We start from the raw sequence: 10,143 nt of genomic DNA on the forward strand, positions 1-10,143 counted from the left end.
TATATATATATATATATATATATATATATATATATATATATATATATATATATATATATATATATATATATGTATGTATATATATATGTATGTATGTATATATATATATATATGTATATATATGTATATATATGTATATATATATATATATATATAGATATTATAATTTAAAATTAATACTATTTGGATAATTTAATATTAATATTAATAGTTATTAATGTTTTTTTTTATTAATACAAGTTAAAGAACTAATAAATGTAATTGATCTTAGTGTTTGAAACACAACAAAAAAATAGAATAAATCCCTCTCTAAATTTAAATAATTCTTTGTAAAATGTATCATTACTTGTAATCAAGTCGACATGATTACATGCAATAACTTTTGAGTGACCCCTTTTGGTGCATCACTCTTTTCCTTTGGCATAGGCGTGTCTTGGCCTTTAGGTATCACTATAACCTGCATAAGAGACTCATATTTTCCAATAAGACTACCTTATCAATGTAACTTGCATAAGAGACTGGCATTTTCCAACAAGACTACCTTCCTTTACCCCGATGGGCTCAAGCTTAGTGTCAACATCTGCACCATCTAATATTCCAACTACCTCCACTTACCCTCCACCATGTTGATCCTGAAAGAACTTCTCTCTTTTTGTGGTTTCCTGGAAGGCCTTTCAACTTGGGACTCCTCACCTTTACCAACTACAAAAAATTATCCTAAATCCTTAATTCTTTTTTGTACCAAGTATATTTTTTTTGCCCCAAAGTGGTTCAAAATAGTAATATATGCCATAACCATATCCTCATCGAAAGGATCTAGAGGATCTGAAAGGGTGAACTGTGGAGAACCTTTTTACATAGCCAAAATGGAAGCTGTATTTTTTTTCTCAAGATATAACCTCTACAAAATGCAACAAAACATAGAGACTATCCTATTTAAATTTCTCCAGGGTTATCTTTTATAACATGCTTATTTGCAACAAAAGTGTCATGCATTGAGCCTAGATCACTGACATAGATGTCGCACATAAAAGAAATGCTTCGTTACAAATTTAAGAATGCAAAAAACCCATATATTTTCTAAACAAAATAAATATGGGTTGTATTAACTGCATGGCTCTAAATTACTTGAGAGAATAAAGAAACAAGTTCCCATCCTGTGAAATGAAAAAAAAACACTACAAGAAGTTGAAGAAAATATACATGCTAAAGGAAATATCAAATTAATAAGCACTCACAAAGAGAAACAAAAGAGTACACATTCTAACTAAGCCTAGGTAATCCAAAGGTAAACCAAAAACCAAAGGAAGCACTTTTAGAGCACCTTGGTGCCATACTAAGGGCCACAAGAGTCTAGGATAAAAAATATGTATACCCACATGAAATCCAGTCACTATACCAAAAGCTTAAAAATGAGTGTAAAGGTTCTTGGGACAAAATATTATATTGGGCTAGTAACCAATCCACAATTAAGGGTTACAATGGACAATCCAACAAATAACTCTGACTCATACACCAAAACCATATTGTTCCTTCTTATTGAGTTGTAGTTTTGATCCTCATATAGAATCAATTAAAATTTAGTTATTACCAAGTAACCTTCTCTGGTGGAATATGCAAACCTGCCATTTCTATGTTGCACAAGAAAAATGTATTGTCAAGAGACAAATGGATGGTCCAACACAAAATCATAAGTAACAACCTGTCTCCCAAATATGTGCCTCTGCTTATCCAAATTGATCTGATCTACTACTTCACCATCCTTCACAACCTCTAAGTGAAAGACACCTGGTTTAGGCCTGACAACCTAGTATAGCGGATGCCAATTTGATTTCCCACTCCATATTTCAGTGGCTTGATGCACAATTATTGATTCTAGAGTAGGTTTGGGAGTTATAGTCCTTGGCACTCCATGACGTTGCTGGTGTTGTACTAGTGTTTGAGCAACCTATGATTGAAAAGGCTAAGATTGTTACCATTGTTCCACAATGGACTTTGAAAATTGGTTGACACTGATTAAAAATGGCGCTATTTTTGTGCCTTTTTCAATATATCCAGGTTGTCTTAGTTAAATATCTTGAAACTATATCCAACAATCGTGCCATAGAGATCGTAAAGGTCAAACCTGCATCAATTATTATAATTCTTTTGATATAAGTATGATCCTTTTTTGTATCCTTCAGACACTACGAGTTCGTCTATGACATGAAATTTATATTTAAACTTTCATATATTTTCCTCTTGAAAGTTAATCTATACAACCTTTATCATTCAGAATACTCACCAGAATTTATTCAGCTAGGTTTTGGTCTCTTCTTCATTTGTATGTGATTACAGTAAATGTTCTAGGTTAGTTGTTGGAGGCTACTAGAGTACAAGCGAAAATCAAAGGGAATTACTTTCCCTAACGACAACCAAATTTTCAATGTTCATTTCACAGATGACTTGGATTTAACTGCTAAATTGATTGAGTATTATATGGTAGGTATTAGTATTTTCTTGGACACAGAAAAATTTGTTAAGAGTGGCTTTGGTGAGGATGAAACAAATATTTTCCTTATTGTTCAAGACGAACCCCTTAATTGGTTGGATCATAAATAGAATATTATAAATTCTAGAGGGATCATTCATCATTTGGGCATCCCCTTTTGTACATAACTCTCTCTTGTTGATCATAGGAAGTGGATAATGGCCCAGGTTGAATAAATACTTCAAGCATGGAGGTAGCTCGATCTTTTGTTTGTTGGGTAAGGTTGCAGTCACTAATAGAGTACATGCAACAAGAACATTTATTATTCCTCATCTTTTCCTTCTCAAGAAACCTATAAAATACTAGAGAAATACCCTATAATTGTTCTTTTCTTTTCTCTTCTCAGTCATCTTATAAAATGCTAGAGAAGGTCATCAGAATTAGAAGTTTTATTTGGTGTAAACACAAGGAGGTCAAAGGAGTTCCTCTAATGGCTTGGGATATTTGCATATTTCCGAATCATCAAAGGATATTGAACTTTCCTAACATAAGAGCTCAAGATGATAAATGGTAGTATGAGCAATGGAGAGGGATTCCCCATGGCAATCCTTATGCCATGATTGAATTCAAAGTACTCAGAAAATTCAAGGTATTATAGACTCCTTTCAGTTGCATGACATAATTGGTCAGCAAAATTTCAACAGACGTGAGTTGCATGAAAAATAGAACTAGACAATTCCCAAGTATAAAATTTGCGTTGCTTGCATATTTTAGGATCTGTGATTTGTAGCTTATCATTATCTCTACTCGGGCTTTGAGAATCAATGCCATATAAATTTATAAAATACTAAAAATACATGCCTCGTAAATCTTATTCCAGGCTTATTTTTTCTCCTAAACTAATCACAAGTGAAATTTACAAAATAGTACCCAAAGTCACTTTAGCTAAGAGTTGAGATTTTATCTTAGCCTTCTTCAAACTTGATTAATTCATTAATTTCATTACCACTAACGGAAACAAAGTCTATTTGAGTAAAAACAAGGTCATATTTGTATTAGCTTCTCCAAATTTATTTTACCATCTAATGGCTACATCAATGGCATACAAAAATGGATAGAAGTCTCTGTGTGACACAATTTATTTTAGCTTTGAGTTAACTAAAAATAAATTTTAATAAATCTAAAATAGAGACTTAGGTGGCTTTTGATGTTGAGTTAAAGTTTTACAAGTTGTAAGGAATAATATTTAGTTGACGTACCCTAACAGCATGTCATTTCATTTCCATTTTGAGTGTAACACCATCTCCTTAAGTTCAAGCTCCCTATAAGACTGCATTCTTAGAATAACAAACCAAACTGCTAGATGCTCTACATGTATGAAGGATTAAATCTATAAAATGATGTGAATAAATTACAATGGTGAATTGGAAAGGTCAAAGAAGAGTCTCACATTGATATAAAGTAACTTAGCATAATGCTAGTTTCAAAGTTAGACATTGTTTTAGCCAGAGGTTCTGAATTCTTGTAGAAAATTTCATCTTGATTTTAACCTCTTCCAAGGACCTACATATTACTTAATTAAAAAAACTATTTTACAAATAAAGAAATCAACAGGGGGCAGGGTGTGTAACTAAAATAAATAGTAGATTGCTTCCACCAACCACAAATGAAAATAAAGGACAAAAATTGTAACCCATAAGATTCCCTAGGTTGCACAACTAACATGAAAGGTTATAAAATTCTAAAGAGTATAATTCAACCTTACCAAAAGCATCAAGTGAAGCAAGTAGTACTTCCCCTGGAAGAAGGATGATTTTTTTTTTGTCTGCCTTTGAATTCATTATTGACCCTCTTATAAACTGTATTAATTTGACCACTCCATACAAAATACCTGCAACTACATTCTTCGACATCCTTGAAACTCTCATTAGGGGAATTTTGAGCTCTAAAATGGGCCTCCTAAGAAAAAAATACAACCAAAATAAACTTTATAAGATCCAATAGGATTGAAGATGATGATGTCAACCATGCGAGATGATTCACCATTTTTGGAGTTAAAAAGTAAAAAGATTAGAAAATAATAAAATAATAAAACTCGTATTTTCCACTTATCACCCTAAGGTTTTACTCAAATTTTGAGCAGGAGTACTCATTGGATGCAAAATTTCATTCCTCATCCAAGGAGTACTGATGTTGCATATTTTCAATGGACCCCGGTACATGAAAAATGAGAAATACATGATAAAACATTATTACAATCATGTTTTTCACGTATTTCTCATTTTTTGTGTAGTAGGGTCCATCGAAAGTATGCAACATGGGTACTCCTTGGATGAGGAATCAAATTCTACATTGAACAAGTTTTTCCGCACAAAAATTGAGTAAATCCATAGAGAGATAAGTTGAAAATACAAGTTGATTTTTTTTTTCTTTTTTCACTCTAAAATTTGATAATGTAATATAATATTATTTTATTATTTTGACTAGTATTTTATAATTTCCTTAGGAGGCCCATTATAGACCTCAAAACTCTCTTAATGTTTTTCCATACACCCAATAAGCATATGTGAGTTAAATTTTCAGGACCACTATAAAAAGTTGGAGAAATTTTGAATCTAACTGAAATTGACCTATAGAGAAAGAACATTACAAATATATTTATAATGTTCTACTATAACATAGGAAACATACTTTAATGAAAAATACCTTGCAGATTGATCTATAAGGATAACCCAAAAATCAAACAAGCTAATGTGTCTTGAATGCCAGAATAAAAAGAAGAAATTCCTTACACATAGATCCCTCTAAAAAAAACTATAAATTTAGTCTCACTGGAGTGAGAAAAATACCTGACAAATGATACCACACTTAATAAAGCCAAAATTCTAAATCATATCTTTTTAATTTTAGAATAATCCTAGATGAAACGCATGATGTTTGGAATCCATAAGAGTAATCATATGTGACGTGGGATTTTCCTTAAATGAGAAAAATGATGAACAAATGTAGACATGCCTATACAATATAAAGTAGATATGTTAATCTGTTCAGAAAATAGAGGAGGATAAGAAACATGCTTGACAAACAAATCCATAACACATAATGAGATCAATATCACATGAATTTATAGACAAGTTAAAATGACCAACATACAACGCAGATTCATTCATCCACCCATTTTTCATATCGCATATGTTCACCTACAAATTGAACCAAATGACTAGTGACTTCAAACATTGATTCAAACAAAAGAATAAAATTCATCCCCAATGCACCCATGACTCAAACCAAGTTACCATACTTGTACTTGAACCATACTCATTGAGGGAGGTGACCTGGTGTAGATGGGAGTGTGTAAAAACACAAAAATAAACAATTTAATGCATAAAACATGGAGCGTTGGACATGGGGCAGAAAAAGAAAATTGGTGAACATGTTTGTTAGGTGTGGGAATCTGTTGAATAGCTCACTCCAAATCCTGAATAATCCATAAAGCATAGTTCACTCCAAATATTGAATAATTCATAAAGCATGCTAACTCACGTTGTTCGATGAGCCCACGTAGTATCAAGTAGTTGCTTAGGTAAAAGTTGACGAAGTCAATGATGCTTAGCTAGTCTTTTCATATGATTGTCCACACTGGAAATGAGACATAGCATAGATTCCATCACTAGGTAACAGTGGGGAATATTTTGAAAGAATGATGATTACATTCAGTGGTGGCTTACAGTAAAACCAATCTCATATGGCTTCCAGCAAGGGCTTACATGCAATGGGGTGAGTTATGATAAGAGTATGCATTTGATATATGGATAGCTCAAGTATGAAAGTAAAGGAGTAAAGGTGAGCAGGTGCTCAGGATTAGGGTGCCCCATAGGAAGCTAGAAATGGTGCAAGTCCTCTAGTTATTAAATCAACATGTCTAGCATAGGTTATACTCATAATATCACACCTGTAGAGGTTATGGTTGTATGCATAGTAGATTAGATGAGATGAAGATATGAAACCATCAAGAGTGTGTTATAGCTACTAGAGAGGGAGAGATCCATGTAGAAAAGATGTAGATATAGATAAAGCATGAGAAAATAACTCTCCCATACAAAATCACATACATAGGCTCAAGGTAGTCAAAAGTACTAACTTATGGTATGTGAATGTGATATGCATTTTTTCTAGAGGCTTGGAGGAAACTGAGAATTTACATGGAGGGTATAGAGTTTATGTTAGCACAAAAATGTTATGAGGGAAGAGATCCTAGGTTTAGGCACAAGGGGCCAAGAAGGCTCGGTTATAGTCTAAGACAACACTGGCATTTTCACCTTACCCAATGGGTAAGGAGACTCACCTGAGGCGTGTCATGAGCAAATATAGGAAGAGTTAGAGGGGGTATCAACAGAGATCCTATCATCAACCATCAATAGCTTAAAGAGATCATTTATCACAACATTATAGTAATATGATCACTATATTCATCAAGCAAACACCCATTAATTAAAATTTTGAACATGTCCACAAATTAGAACAATACACGTAACCATAATATAACATCCGAACTATTCCATTCATTCATTAACATCAACATAAGGAAGGTTCAATACAAAATACATAAGGGACAAAGCATTTTATCAAATACATGGAATGAAATAAACATAGGATGCGTCAGACTAATGGCCGAGTCTAGCTTTGGCACTTATATGACTGCTTAGGTCCTTGAGATCCTGTTCTTCCAAACACCTGACCTCTACCAGATACCAACCCCATTCCCTTCTTGTCTTCTACTTTTTTATATTTTTTTCTATTGTCCCCATTGCGAGTTCTGTTGGATTGCCCTTGCCTTCAGCTGCTTTCTTCCCTCCCTCTTGTTCACTTGGTTATTCTAGTTTTCTCTTGCCACCTTGCCACAACTACCTATTTGTTTTACGTCCTTGCCTCCATCCCCGAATGTCATTTTCGCAACTCAACCATTTTTCCTGCCACCTGTTCTTCACCTTCGTTCGTGCAAAAATTCATAATTTAAAATGAAGTCCTTAATAGGCCCTAACCATAGTTCTTTGACCCATCTCCAAGTCAATATATCTCAAGCATCTTGTGTACAGCATCTGGTCCTGCTTATGTTTTCACTATTCCTGCCTACTACGTCTGTGCTACTCCTTCCTTCTATGGGGATACTGCTTCAGCTGCTTCTGCTACATGCTAGCCTTATTTTTTGGTTGAAGGTTGGTCTTCTTTTCCAAGTGAAGGCCGTAATTTAGGGATAGTCATGGTCGCTTCTTACCAGAAGCGGGTGTAATCATTGAGTGCTACTTACCATCTAGTCATGATGGAGTCAACCTATTTAATGAAATTGTCTACCACAGTGGAGGTTGGATGATCTGACCTTCTACTATGGAGTGTGCTCCACTATGCTTCAATGTTGTTGCTGCTATGTAGAGCAAGAACATGGTGGTGGACAGGTGGTTGGAGGTCACGAATCTTATTTTTGGTCTTCATGGATTCTTTCTCTATTTGCTGGATTTGAGCCTCAATGGAGGTGATCTCTTCATTAATTTGCTATAGTCGAACTTAGTTTGTGTAGGTTTTGCTTCCCACTTTGTACTTTTGTAACTGCTCATGAAGAGGGTAGACTGGTTGATTATTTTGAGCCAAGCTACCTAACCAATCATGTACTTGGTACATTAGGGCATATGCGTTGGCGAGCGCTTCAGTAAGAGACTACTTTATTGTGACAGCGGTGGTGAGATTCTAGTTAATTTCCTTGGTTTAGCTCACACTCAAATCAGGAAGCACTGATCTGACTCTTTTTGAGCTCTTCTTCAACTCAGTGTTTGTGGCTAGCAAACCTAAGCACACTGCCTGATTGTGGTCGCAGCAGTCGACTAGTGTGCAGGATGAAAAATCTTCGGTAGCTTCGATAACAAGGTTAGAAGCTATCGGCGAGAGAGCTCGAAGCTTATCAATGACTTGGTTTACTTGTGACTGGAGGTCTTCATATACCTATCTGAGTTGATCTCTTTCCTCTGTGAGTGCCTACAATTGTTGTTTTTGCTACTCATGCTCTTTGATGAGGTCATTGTTTATTATATTTTCTCATTGCGCAGCTTGTTGGATGAATCCAAACAACTACGAGGATGACTAGTGTTGGAGAGTCTCTGTCTACATGGTGTTTGGATCTAAGAAGTTACTATGAATGGGTAGGCGTTGGTGATGGATTTTTTGGAGTGGGAGTAGGGCGAGGTGGCTGGCTAGGAAATTGTGGTGAACCGAGGGGTGGGTGGAATAATAACGGGGTCTGGGATAAGAGGGAAATTTATACGAAAAGTGGGTTTGTATGGTTCAATTCTCGTAGAGTACGATGTGGAGGCGATTGACTCCTTTCTTGGAAGTGGGCCCGACCCTAGGAGAAGGGATACCGTTGAGGAGGTTTGAGTGTTGTTACCATGGAGTGACCCAGTATACCACTCTATTGAGTCGACTTGCATTTATTCTGTGGCCACCTGGGTATTGGGGGGGATGGTTTTAGACAAGGTTGCAAAGGTGGAGATAGTGTGAGGTAATGGATCCCGTGACCTAGGTGAAACTATAGATGTGGATGGGGGATTTTCTTCAATTACAGGTGAGGTAGACACTGATTGAGTTGCCTCACAAATGAGGTCAATAATTTGAACTATAGGGGCTATCTTAGGCTTCTTAGAAAGGGGATTTTGGCTCCTCTTCACTGTTTTGGCTTAGGTGTGGTTGGTTTAGGCTGTGCATGAGGGCCGATGTGAGGCATTTCTAAAGAGCGTGGGGTGGTGAAAATTGGATTAAACAATGTGAACCCTTGAAATGTGGTGGACTGGGTGCTCTTACCTGAGGAGCCCTCAAAACTTGCAATTGTCTGCTTGAGCGAAGACATTTGTTTCTGCATTTGGGAAAGAATCGATTGTAGCTCATCCTTGGATGCTCTCTTCTTGCTTCTCCTTGGTTCTTCTCTTGATGATGGTTGCAGTTGCATGCCTCCAAACATGTACTTGTATTGACCCTCCATAATCTCACAGCAACCCCTGTCCATGAACCAACTTCATTGTGGAACACTGCATCGGCCAAGGAAAACTTTTGTGGCCTCATCTAGACTGTCTCCAGATGGACACATTGTGGCCTCATCTGGACTGTCTCTGGATGGACACATTGTGGCCTTATATAAGTATGTCCATGCATGACCCGGAACCAGACATATTTTGAAAACTCGTCCAACAGCACTCTAGGGATCCACTTTGCCTCTTTGATTGTGGAAAGAATTATTGAATACCAGTCAGTGAAGGCTTCCTCATTCACCTCTTTACTACTTAGGTCTCATGACATCCTCCAGTTGGTCTTCTCAGATTGGTGCAAGATCCCTACCTCTTGGTAGATGCCACTTCTGCATTGCAAATTTCATGAGAAAATATGTGAAGATAAAGTTGGTGATTCTCCTGTATAGGTCTTCGCAATCCTCAAAGATTTCGCTAAGCAGGAAGGTGGACTAGTTTAGCAAAGTTCCTTCACAACAGTGTTACGGAACCAAAATGGTGTCCAGAGTACATTCATTTTTGGAAAAGTGTCACATCGTCTTCCCTACTATGATGTAAAAAGAGAATTTAATCACAACCTTATTGATCAGGTCAATCTTGGTGCCTTTTCCTCTGATGGTGGCA

The 10,143-nt window shown here is 36.0% G+C and overlaps 1 pseudogene; it reads right to left on the reverse strand.

Annotated features, from left to right (window-relative positions):
• Nucleotides 1-352: 352 nt before the first annotated feature.
• Nucleotides 353-9,497, reverse strand: LOC149189312 (protein phosphatase 1 regulatory inhibitor subunit PPP1R8 homolog; annotated as a pseudogene).
• Nucleotides 9,498-10,143: the final 646 nt, after the last annotated feature.

This window comes from Pinus tabuliformis, chromosome 3_1, assembly GCF_031772625.1.
Source record: "Pinus tabuliformis cultivar Carrire ecotype Pingquan chromosome 3_1, CPIR1, whole genome shotgun sequence".
NCBI classification, from domain to species: domain Eukaryota; kingdom Viridiplantae; phylum Streptophyta; class Pinopsida; order Pinales; family Pinaceae; genus Pinus; species Pinus tabuliformis.